The sequence below is a fragment of the Thunnus maccoyii genome, chromosome 14 (assembly GCF_910596095.1).
Source record: "Thunnus maccoyii chromosome 14, fThuMac1.1, whole genome shotgun sequence".
Lineage (NCBI taxonomy): Eukaryota > Metazoa > Chordata > Actinopteri > Scombriformes > Scombridae > Thunnus > Thunnus maccoyii.
The window spans coordinates 27,193,572-27,206,412 of NC_056546.1; the positions used below are offsets into that span (position 1 = coordinate 27,193,572).

At 39.4% G+C, this 12,841-nt stretch overlaps 1 long non-coding RNA gene across 1 annotated transcript; it reads right to left on the minus strand.

Annotated features, from left to right (window-relative positions):
• Positions 1-9,070: 9,070 nt before the first annotated feature.
• LOC121912122 lies at positions 9,071-9,562 on the minus strand. Its single transcript, XR_006100016.1, has 2 exons — positions 9,383-9,562; positions 9,071-9,298 (listed from the first exon to the last, which is right to left on the minus strand). It is a non-coding gene; the product is annotated as an uncharacterized LOC121912122 (long non-coding RNA).
• Between the last annotated feature and the right edge of the window lie 3,279 nt (positions 9,563-12,841).

Below are 12,841 nucleotides of genomic sequence, written 5' to 3' on the forward strand. Positions count from 1 at the left end.
CTTTTTAAGGACATAACGAGCAGTGTACCCAGCCTGGAGAAAAATAAAACCAGCTTGCCTTCTTCATTTCTGCACTTCTCAAACTGCAGGATGATGTTGGATTGCACTGACATCAAAATCGCTATCCCCAAGCAAATGGATACCCGGAAAGAGACCTACTCTGCGTCCCGTAGTATGCACTCCTTTAAACTACTCCTTGGAGTGGTACCGAATGCTGTGATCACATACTGTAGCAAACTTTACCCAAGATCAGTACGTGATAAGGCTAGTACTGAATTTTGGCGTTCTGGAGAATTTCAAGCCTGGAGACCTGATTTTGCCTGACAAGGAATTCCTGATCCAGAATATTCTGCCTGAAGGAGTCACAGTAAACATTCCCCATTTCCTCAATCATGGCCAACTGACACACAGTGAAGCACATGCTAAGAGCTGATTGCACAGAATAGGATTCATGTTGAGAGGGCAAATGCCTGTTTGAAAGAATTTAGAATCCTGAAATTTATGTCACCTCATCCGCGGAACTGAGATAAACTGGTTCAGTTGTGCTGTGTACTAGTGAATCTCCAAAGTCCTCTCATAAAAGAAGTGGCAGTAAAATAGTGCAAAAAAAGGCTCACTTCCTCTGTCCAGCCAGCAACACCAGGCTTTCTTCCTCCTACTACTTCACTGTGAAGGTCAGTACTCTTGACTCCCTCCTCCTTTCTCTCCCTCCATTTTTCATGAAATCATATTAATCAATAAAGTATATTAAAAAGTGGCAATGTACCACACCTGTACTGACTATGTATCCTTGCCTCCCTCTCTCTGTCCCCATCTGTTTTCATTTTACCGCCAACCCCCTACTAAACACACTTGATTCGGGAGCTAAGAAGAAACACTTGCACAACCTACCTTGTTTGAGCCTATGTTATATTGAATTTAGTTGTTTGATAGTTTTAGAATCATTAGCTTTCCTATACAAAGGTACTGACACAAATCCTTTGCTTCCCAAAATAACTGATTATGATTAACAAAACTGTTACAAAAACTATATACATGAAAAACTATTTACAGAACAACCAAGTTTAGAAGTATGTGGGCCTTGAAAAAGTCCTCCAGATCCTACACAATTGACTGTCAATTGTCATCTCGGGCTATGGGGATAATGACACTCTCTTTGTAGTCCAGACCACAAAGTAGTAGGTCTGTCTTGCAGTGAGGTGAAGCAGCCCCTGTACTTGGTGCCAGCAAGGATGGTCCTCACACAGGCTGTAACTACTCCCTTCCTTGATTTGCAATGCTTCAGTAATAGTCATTTCCTTGGCACCATTGGGACACTTCACCTCCAGCACAGTGGAAGACCCCACCCGACCACCTGAAGATGCTATCAACAATTCTGATTAAAGGAGTCACAAGCCTGACTCCTGGACTGGCATCTGTGTTGCAGTGGTGAATGCCCTGATGCCATCACTCTCATTCACAGTTCGGCACTGTACAGACAAAACACCATCCGGTGCTTGCTGCTGTCCCAGCGCCCTGGCAAGAAGTGAAGCAGTCACATACTTTGAGTTAAGGTAACCTCCAAAGTTGCTGGCAGTCAGCCTCCCTTTCCTAAACAAATGCCAGTTTGGGTGGTGCGCTGGCCAGATGTTGCCACCTGAATGACCCTCTGTTGCTCCTCTGACAAGGCCATGCTGGCCAGGATAGCCTCAGGTCCCTGATGCCCCACAGACTCCACAATTTTAGGAACCGAAAGCGTTGCCATGGTGTATGGTTTCTCTTCTGGCTCAGGTGAGAGAAGCCAAGATATTCCTGAGAACCTGCCCCTGAGTCTATCCCTCAGCCAGTCGCAATTTATATGAGAATTTTCACTTTATGCTACTTCATACTTCCACTCCACTACATTTCAATATTGAACTTTCTGTTCCACTACATTTATTTTACATCTTTAGTCTTTTATAGATTAAGATTTTACACAATGGATAATATAGCAAGCTTTAAAAATACACATTGTTAAAGATTAAACCAGTGGTTTCCAACCTTTTTGGCTTTAGGTTGGGAACCACTGGACAAAAGTAGCTAATAGTATATAAAGTAGTTCAAACTAGCTCCACTTCCAGCATCTACAACAGTAAAATGCTGCTTACACATTAATGTATCAGAATTAACAATCTATAGATGTCCTATATAATAAAATATCAGTCACAGGGATGATACGAGTACTTTTACTGTAATATGTATTGCTGCTAATACTTATGTACTTGAGTAGAGTTTTTCGCTGTGTTACTTGTCAAAGTTGGACTACGGGTAGCAAGCACTGACAAGAAAGCTGGCTAGCAGCACGGACGCATGTGCAAGTTGCAGTGCAGGGCTAATAGTCTTGGAGTATATGATTTTTTTTAATGTTGCAGTTGTTACTGTTAACAAATAGGTAGTGTGGGTGAAATTTACCCACTATTATATATTTAACTTACTGACTAATATACTTAAGAACATTTTAAAGGATTTGCATGGGTTGTATTTACCAACCTTCAAAATCCTTTTTTACAGTATAACATCAGAAAGATTAAACAATCTTTCATATTATTCCTTCCTTCCTTGTATTCATAATACATGAATATTGGTCAGAGAGTAGGTAAATGCAAAAATCATTATTGTGAGTTTACATGTGTGAGATAATGGTTTTTCCAGTTATATGTATCAGCCTTTTCCTTTAACACAAAAATACACTACATTTGTGCATACACACACACACACACACACACACACACACACACACACACACACAGAATTACAGGTTTACCAGCCTCGTAAATCAAGTCCTAAGAAGGACACTCATTTGCTTGAACCATTGCTGTTGGGCAGTACTGGCTACTAAATTAGCCTATATTAGCAGGGGTTTTTTTTTTGTGAATGTGTGTGTGTGAGGGTGTGTATCTGACCGCTAACCTAATAGAAGTCGGTATAACCCTGCTGGCAGAGAGCGTGCAGCGACAGAGCTAATAGAAAGATAATGAGTCCGTCCATACTCACGCCTCTATTAAATCTCTCCTTAATACTCTCCCTGGAACGACGGCTGTATTAAAGCCCCGCTCCTCCTTTATGACTGCAGCGTTATGAGAAAAATGAACCAGCAATGAATATTCATGGTCCAGCTGAGCTAAATACTTCTTACACTTTCTGTTTACAGTGAGAATAGAAGGTGTTTCCAAGCTAAAGCACTCACAGGGGGCTGCAGTAATGTCTGTGGGAGGGTTAAAATTACCCAGCCTTTAGATTAATGCAAAAAATACAACACAATGGAAAACATGTGGTAACAAGTTTGGGCTATCAAACCAAGGCAACAGTAATGCATATTTTATAAAAAAATTACACGTAATAGCAGCCAAAGTTGTAGCCATACACTGCAAACTACAAGAAGAAATGTCTGATGACTTTTTGATGCCACAAAACGTTTGGAAGTTGAAGACAAGTGATTCCTGTTGTTCTCCTTGCATTTGAGACAGGAACCTGTGTGTCCTCCACGTTAACCTTTTTCTTTTAGGTTAACAAAGAAACATTTTGGTGCAAGGTGTGCAGCAGTAAATCAGAGAGCCATTGGTCATAGATTAATTGTTTATTGACGGTGACAAGTTGTGCAGGTAGGTGACACTTGCTAAATAGTAAATGGTAAAAACAAACTGAAAAACAAACATGAAAACTACAATTTTGCAGTCATGCTAGAAATTTTAATGATAACAAGAAAATAATGAAGCATACCAGAACAGATTTAATACAAATTGTGAATATTTACATTCATAGTCATCTTCAAAAGTAAATTGGCATGTGGTAAACTGCTTATTAGCTTGAAAGCTGTGTCTACGTTCAGGTTTATTTCAATTTGAAACTTTTACAGAAACATAGGAGGAAATTTGCAGTATAATAAATTTTCCACTCTGGAAGTTGGCATTTAATATCTAGAAGTTTCCATGATGGGAAGCTTTGGAAAATAGTCAGCTGTAATGTAAAGAAGGTTATTTGTATCGATTACTGTTTACTGGTCTCAGCAAAAGAAAGACTCATTCGTTATTCCATTTACAGCCATCTATACTACAAATATCTCCTAATGAAATCACTCATCTGAACCCATGTCATGTGTCAACTGAGATATTTTACCTGATGTCTGACATCATCAACATACTGTATATGCGCTGTGGGTTTTAAGAATGAACACATCATATGTCTATATGTTTATAGTTGACACATACATGACATCCATTAATAGGACATGGAAAAAATACACAAACATGAGTTTACAAAAAAAAAAAATCAGATTTAGCCTAATTTCAACATGGGAGACGGCTAAAATGTAACTGGAACAAAAATTTTGTAAGTGGTAAAATATGGTTCATGGGTTTAAAAGGTTAAAAGATGCAAAAGACTATAAATGAGTCTTCAAAGACTAATTCAAGTTTCTAAATTTGTGGTCTTAAAAAGTTTAAAAGATGATGTTAGTAGCAGCCTTAATAGCAGCAACTAACAAATAACCCAGTCATACCACCCTCTTTTCCCCATATTTCCTGTCTGCATCCAGATGATTTATCCAATAAATAAAAAAATGCTAAAAGAAAAAATCTTTGAAAAAGAGAGAGAACGTTTGCCTCCACTGACATGGCTCTGTTGTGCAAGATACACACGCTAAATAATGCTACACGGACTCTTCTTGTCCCACGTTCCGATTCTGTAGATGTAACTCATACATGTACACAAAGTCCAGTTAATGGATTTGTCCATCCATCATTCACAACACCTTGGAGAAGCAATGTGGCTTTTGTCCGATGTTACCAATTCTTTAGCATTGAATTACAGCACAAAACACATGCACACATATTCACACAATCTGCATGGCGCTTCTTTCTCTCTCAAACTCACACATGCAGTATGGCTGCATGAATACAAACCCACAGAGGAAAAGCACAAAAAATATCCCACAAGAGAGTTATTTAGATATGTGTTGGGGATGAGGATAATGTGATGTCACCTCTAATACCCAGATAGAGACACAATGTCCCTGCCAGTGCCTTGCCTTTACATGTAAAAACAGCGGAGGAGGCACATATGAATGACAATGCGGCTTGTGTCAGTGCAGGCTGACTTATTGGGGATGTGTAGTGCAGGCCAGGCCAGCTTCATTCACGCCGCTGTGTTATTTACCCCTTTTTTTCTATTACTAGTGCATTTTTATTGCAGAGGGAATCGGGAAGATGTAATTGCCTACCAGGTATCTGCTTGCATTATCAGGCCTAGGATGGCATTAACTATAAATAGATAAAGGACATTATGCAGCCATATTGTGTACTGTGCATGTGTGTATGGGTTGGTGGGTGATAGGGCCAGAGAGTGTTTTTGAAAGTGTGTTTTCTTGTGTGTGTGTGTGTGCGTGTGCGTGTATGTGCGTTATTTGATTTATTCAAACTACACAGCGTGTGGTTTATGACAGATAGGATATACAAATCTATTGTGAGGTTAGAATTAGATATTTGACCAGACAATGGGATAAGCTGCATCTCCAGAAGTGACCTGCATAAACCCTGGGTGTGTATGTATGGTGTATAGGTACAGTGTGTGTGTGTGTGTATATCATTGGATGTGCTTTAGAAAATAATGCACAGAGCAATTTAAGTTTCTTTGCATGAGAAGGAAATGTGTGCTGTGTGCAGAACTGAATCTCTCAAGCCAGCTCAGCAGGGAGTTTAACAACAGTCTCCTTTCTTTCTTTCTTTCTTTCTTTCTGTCTTTCTTTCTTTCTTTCTTTCTCTATCTCTCTCTCTGTCTGCGTCAGTCTGGCTATGTGGGCACAGACAAAGTCAAACTGCTGCTCGCACATATTTGGGCGGCTATTTAATTAAAAGTGGATTACAAGAGTGTTGGGTAAACAAAGATCAGATTAACAAATAGGCCGTCGCTGCTTTCCCATTTGCTAATGCAAATTTGACTTGACGATGGGATTGGTCGTGCAGAAGAACGGCTCCGCCGCTCCGACGGAATATTAAGACCCGGTCTGGAGCTCAAGTTAAGTCGGGACGACTCGCAGAAGTTGGCTAAGCCCCCATCCTTATGCCCAGTGTGTGTGTGAGAGAGTGTGTTTGCGTGTTGTCCTGCAAGACACTATTTCTCATTTCTTATCTCCGAGGTGTGGGTCTTGATTTGAATGATGCCGTTTATGCAGCAGATGAACCACAGAATGTGGTTGTAAACGTTTTCATATCAAACCCAAAAATATTTAACAGAAGCACAAGAGAGACGGCAGACACATTTGATTTTTTTCTGTCCAAACATTTCTGATTCAGTGTTGAACTGTAGAACTCTCTGTACTATATGTGATGAGACACCACTGAAGCCTGTGATTACAAAAGTCCTTTTTAAACATACTGTAAATCATTCCAGTGATTTAAATTTAAATTCAATTAAACTGTTCATTATTTTAGTAAGGAACCCTTAGAACCCTCAAGGACCCCTTTAACTGCCTCAAGGACTCAAGGGTAGAGAACCACGGCATACCTAGAAAGGCCAGGATGAGGGGACATGCCCTCCATCTCACTTTCCTATAAGTCCATTTGTCCCTACTGTTTTACAGTTGGATTTTGGGTAAATGACTAAAACCATGCTGAGTATTCTTCTCTTACTGCCCAGCCATCATAATACAGATAAGAGAATATGTTGGGCTGACAAAAATCCAATTGTTACCGTCCCCCCACGCTAAAAGCTTCATGGTCCATCAGTGAGCACAAGTGGAGCATTTTTGCCCCGAGTAATACCTCTCAGGCCTAATACTGAAGGCCAATTCATAGTTTCCAGATTCATGTGGGTCCACCTGAGGTAAATTTTGTCATCTGCCCATGTATGCAAACAGCACAAAATTTGTGACCACGCAGACTGTACGCACTACAACTGTGCCAACTGCACAAGCTAGAATAGCAAACTAGATACTTGTTTCGTATATTGTATAGACTGTATTCCCGATTATTGGGCCTATTCTCATTAAGCTGGCGCACACACAACCTTTTTTCTTGTTGCTTTGCCAGATACAACAAAGAAGAATCAGCTGTACTGTCATTGTCCAAGACAATGGAATTACAAAGGAACTTTTCATTAAAGTCCATGTAAAGGAAAATCTGAGATTTCTTTTTAAACACTTTATACATGTTGGAAAATAATTGTCTAAAACATGTGACAAGTGTTAAACTGTTTTTCACCATTTCCGTGTTCAGGATTTTCTGGGCGGGCCTGAAATGGTGGCTCAATCACATAGAGGATTTACTAGCATGACCCCTCCCCCACTACATAAACAGTAGAGCTCATAGTTACTATTTTTATACTGGGTAGTTTTACAGACTTTCATTGGAGACAACTGGGATTCACTTCATATAATCCGCTATTACTGGTGAATGGGGCCATTTTTGCTCAATGTTACTGACACTGGCCGCCACCCGTGGCTTCCGTGTCAGTGCCGGCTGTACGGCTGGGAGGTCCCCGGCCAAAGTGAGAGTAATTGCCACTTCACCAAAAAGCATGACATGTGAGGCAATTGGGTGACAGCCACAATGAAGCTGCCAAAGACTTTTCAGCAGAGAACTGACTCCATTGAAAAAAAACGTCAATTTAACGCAATGATGATCGCTTGTTAACTAGTCATTTAAATTACATTTTTACTGAAACAAGAGATTTACCCACAAAATATTTGCCAAATTAAACAGTGGCTCCTAATGTTACTTTATTTCTAAAATATCATCCATGTTGCTTGCCTTACACATAATGTTTTTCATTTTCACCATCTTTAATTTGGCAGTTAGCACTACGTACAGATGAAGTTGACGGGAATGCTATTAGTTTTGCAGGTACTGACCCGATGATGGTGCTACAGGAAAAGTAAGAGGATCACCAAAGTTATTACAATTCATCTTGTGGGGGACATTAATGTCTGTACCAAATTTCTTAGTTCCATCCATTTTTAGTTCCAATCTATTTGAAAGACTTGCTATATTTGCTGTATAATTGAAAACTTTGATTTCTATCTCCCAACGGACTCACAACATTGTTATATTCACCTTTAACAATTTCTTCTTTATTACATCAGGAAAATTACAATGTTTCAAACAAACCGCCTTGCTGTCAGGTACAGAGGAATCAAAAATCTATCTATCCATCCTGACAGAGTTTCTGCCTCTTTGTCTTTATTTCTGTCCTCACATCTATTCCCATTTTTCACTCACCCTCCACATCCCTCACAACCTCTTGTCCATGTGTCCCAGAGTTTTGGACACGGTTCGACCTTGCCGTGATAGACTGTCGCTGTGTTCATTCTTCTTTTTCAGGACACCTCTCACCTCCCCGGTCACAGGAGAGTGAGAGAAAAAAGAAGAATGGAGCAGAGTCGGAGGAGGATGGATGGATTTATTGACGTGAGACTCGGGCTCGGGTCGATGCATCAGAGTCTGGATCATGGTGGATGATGAGGCCTCTGGGTGTCAGGGACAACTTCATACAGGGCCGCACATTTATCTATGCAGCTCTCTGTCTAATCTATGCAAACTGACTATTTTTTACCTACAAACTTCTCCTTATAGTTTTTTCTAGAAAGCAGTATTCTATAAATTCCTCATTTAAGTTATTTTTGTCTTTACAGATCCTTGAATGTTAAATCACACGTTGAAGCAGAGGTTATCACAAGAGGTTTATTTGTGTAAAATGTCTTGGAACATTAGGCTACTTTAAGGTTGTTTAAGGACTTTGTCCTTTTTACACAGCACAGGAGAGAGGAGCAGGAAACATGAACCACTGAGCGCAAGACAGAAATTCAAAGTGCTTAGGTCTTCAAGTAGGAAAATAAGACAACCTTGAAAAAAATTGCTTTTAGCCCATTCATCTCAGAGATGAAGTTTACCACCTGATGAATGTAAGGTCAATATTGACTCTCCTTTTAGCTCTGTTTTGGTCTCCAGCAACTCCTGCAGGAAATATCTCACTCTTTAGCTGCTAAATACTCCACTATGTTCACCGGCTGTTGTGGTTTGCAGTGTGGACCCAAATGCAGACACAGACTAGAGTGACGTTAAATGAAGTAAGGCTTTATTGCCAGGGAAGTGGGGGGAAGTTGAGGTGGATGGAGTGGGGATGAAGCAGGCTGAGGCCGAGGACTTGAGGGCTGAGAGGTGTGAGGGAGAATGGCAAGGGCAGGCAGGAGGGAGTAGGTGGTGGTGGTGGTGGTGGTGGTAGTGGGCTGGAGAGCGGTCAAGCGGGCAAGCTGGCAGGCAGGCAGGCAAGTAATGGTCCAGGAGCACTGGATAGAGAAACAGCAATTGGTAACAAGTCCAAACTTTGAGAAATCACTAAATATAAGTGAGAGGCCTAAGGTGTAAGCTACCACTTGGGCAGAAACAACGATCTGGCGATGAGTGGATGAAGAGCCGGGGTAGATATACTGCAAGCTGATGAAATGATGACAGGCAGGTGAGCAGACTGGGAGAGGTGATGAGCTGATTGCAGCCAGGAGTGTGGAGCTGGGAGCCAGGAGAGCCACGCCCAGGCCAACACACACACACACACACACACACACACACACACACACACACACACACACACACACACACACACACAGCCACAACAGAGAAAGACAAGACAGGGGAACACTGGAAACACAGGGAAGGGGAAAAAACAGTGAAACACTAGGGAATCTTCAGGTACCATAACACTGGCTAAACTATGACAAGCTAGTAGCAAATATTATTCCGGCCTGGGATCTTTGTTGTAAAGTTCTGAAAACAGTAAAGTTGTGGGCCAACCAAAACAATGAGCTGAAAGATGCTAAAATGCTCCATTTGTGCTGAGGGGAACTGTAAAGTTGGGTGATAATTCTATGTGAGTTTGTGACAATGAGCAGCCCCTTTTCAAATTATATGTTTTCATTTGATCAATTGTTAAGATTAAATATTGATTAGGATGGCTTTAAAGTTGTGAAATACAAATTAAATTAATATCATACATTTTAGCTTTCATTTCTTATATCCATCATTCTCTTTTGTAAGTTTAGCAGTGTTGTCTTTATGTATAGTATGTAATACACTATAAGCTATGTTTACTAATAGTCTAGTGTCTATCTTTCACTAGCATATAACACAAGCGGCAAAACTTTACTGTATTTCCCATAAAGAAGATTAGGGCAGCTGATCAGCGAGAGTCAGAATGCTAAAATTACACAAGAATATCATTGCAAATGCACTGTGGGACTTCACACAGAATACCCTGAAAAATAAAACTAAGATCATGTGACAACTGAGCAAACTCCATCTGCTGAGGAGGACTGCAAGCTGTGGTTGAAAGCTCTGAAAAAAGCTAGCAAGTGGATCTTGAATAACCGTGAGATTTTTTTTTTCATTTATTTATTTTTGCCACACTACTGATCATAAGCTCAAGAACAAACTTTCATGCTCAAAAATGTTTCTGTGTTGCACAAGTTTAGGATAACTGCATCGTGCGTAGAAGGTGCAGTTTGTTTCTTTAGACAACTTTCACCTTCCTTTCATTTTTCACTTCCCCGCTGAAAGTCATGTAAAGACAAGATTCATCCTCTGGGCACCATGTAAACCTGTACCAAATTTAATGGCAATCTGTGCAATAGTTGTCGAAACATTTCACTTCAAGTTAGAAAACGTCACCCCATGGTGGTGCTGGAGGAATAGTCAGATAATCAGAGTCAGGAGGCTTCATCCTCTGGGGACCATGAATGTGTTCACCAAATGTTATATCAATGTCTATTTCTAGTGGACTGACCAACCAACATCTGCATCCCTAGAGCCATACACTAAGAAATAAAATGTTACATTTACTTAATTTAGTTATGTCAACCAGTCCCATATAACTATATGAATAAATGAGAAAAAGAACAGAGAATTGATCATTACTAAAGACTGTCAAGCAAATCTCACCAAACTATATTAACTAAATGGTACATCATTAAGTCATGTGGAATTAACTTACTTAAGACATTTAGGTTTTATTTACTAAATGCAGTTATTTTCAATTTACTAAACACAGTTAAATTTACCTTTATTTTGTTGATTGTATTAAACATGACTGCATGACTATATGCTACATGGAGGTGAGTGAGTGATATAAATACAACTTAAGTAATTGTACTTCACCTGACTTTATTTAACAGTCTCAGGTCAGAAAAAGTTGAGGAATGTGCTTCACAAAAAATGAAAACAATATATCTGTCATAATACACGAAACCAAGGAAGCAAATGCAGAAAGATTTACCATTTTGTACTGTTTTGCCCTTGCTGTCATGCCTTCCTTAAAATAGATAAAAATATACAAAGAAATACATAAATTATATTTAAAAAAAACAATATACAAAGAAATTAACAAATAATTACCCTTTTTAATATTCTAGTACATTGCCTGGATTATTTATTCTTTAAAAAGTCAAGAATTACTAGAGCTCAATATGATCAAATTGCCATTTTTGTGCATTCAAACATCAGCCAATGCTCATGACTGAAAAACTAGAAAGTTATTTTTTATGTCAAAATGCACATGTGCTCAGTTTACAGTGATATGAAAACAGGTAACTGCAGTGAGTAACTAGAAAAGGCAATTTCTGAAGAGACTGCAGTATGAATGCTGGCTGTTAAAAGGCTGCCGTTAAATCCCTAAATTTGGGTGAAGAAGCAGCTGATGGAGTATGAATGATTTGGAAAAGTGGAAAATAGGTGGGTCAAATTAGGAAATATCAATCAGCTGTGTTGAACATTTTCAAAAAGTATGAATGGGATTTAAAAGTTGAATAAAACTCCTAATGTATGAAAGATATGGAACATTTTAAGGTTTGAATGGAGTATGAATCAGTAGATAAGAGTTGAAAATGCATGAAAAAGCAGCTGAAGCAGTATGAATAGGTGGAAAGTGGGAAAGGGATGAAGGATACAAAATATCGACTAAGCAATGAAAGAAGTTCAAATGTGAGTTTTAGAGCAAGGACTTAAATGAGATTAAGTGTACTGAGAAGGAGTTGAGGTTTTCTTTAATTGCCTTTGTTGGAATAAAGATAAAACATCAGCTGAGGTCTAAGCCCTGACAAGGGTTGAACTATAGGAACTTTTATTTTGAAAAACTAGGTCCATCGGTAGTTTCTTGTTAACATATATTGATCATTGGGGGCTTTTATTTTGAAAAGTGTGGCTCATCCTGACTTTCTTGTTATGATAAAGTTACCATCTTGGACTTTTATTTTGAAAATCGGAAATGACTCTGTGTGTGTGTGTGTGTGTGTGTGTGTGTGCAGTGTGTAGACTGAGAATTTAACCGCTGAATTAGCCCATCACAGACAGGTGTCAGTTTCCACTTAGAGACGGAGTCACAGGTTGCTATGGTGACAGGGCCCCCTGTGGCAAGGGTGAAACAAGCACCAACATTTATATTCCATTGAAATATTTCAGCCATTAAGCCAAAATTAGTCACTGAACAACTTCTTATAGCTCAAAAACTAAATGTCACATTGCAAAAAAAAAATTCAGTTTGAGCAACCCGAGACTTCACTGGCCAGACTGATGCATGATATGTGTCTGTATGATTTAAAATAAAGGAGCTCTGACAAAATATATATGACCATCATCTCTGTTTTCTTCTGCCCTTCCTCTGTTTCTCTGCCCTTTTAAGTGATTTATTCAAAAAACGTCCTGTTTCAAGGGAAGCAACATAGGTTGAGAGAGGACAAATTTGTCTACATTTTTAAGTATAAACTGTGCTTGTTGAAAGGACGCTGTGGGAGTAAGATCATAATGTGTTGAAGAATTTTGACAAAATTTGAAGGCCTGGACCT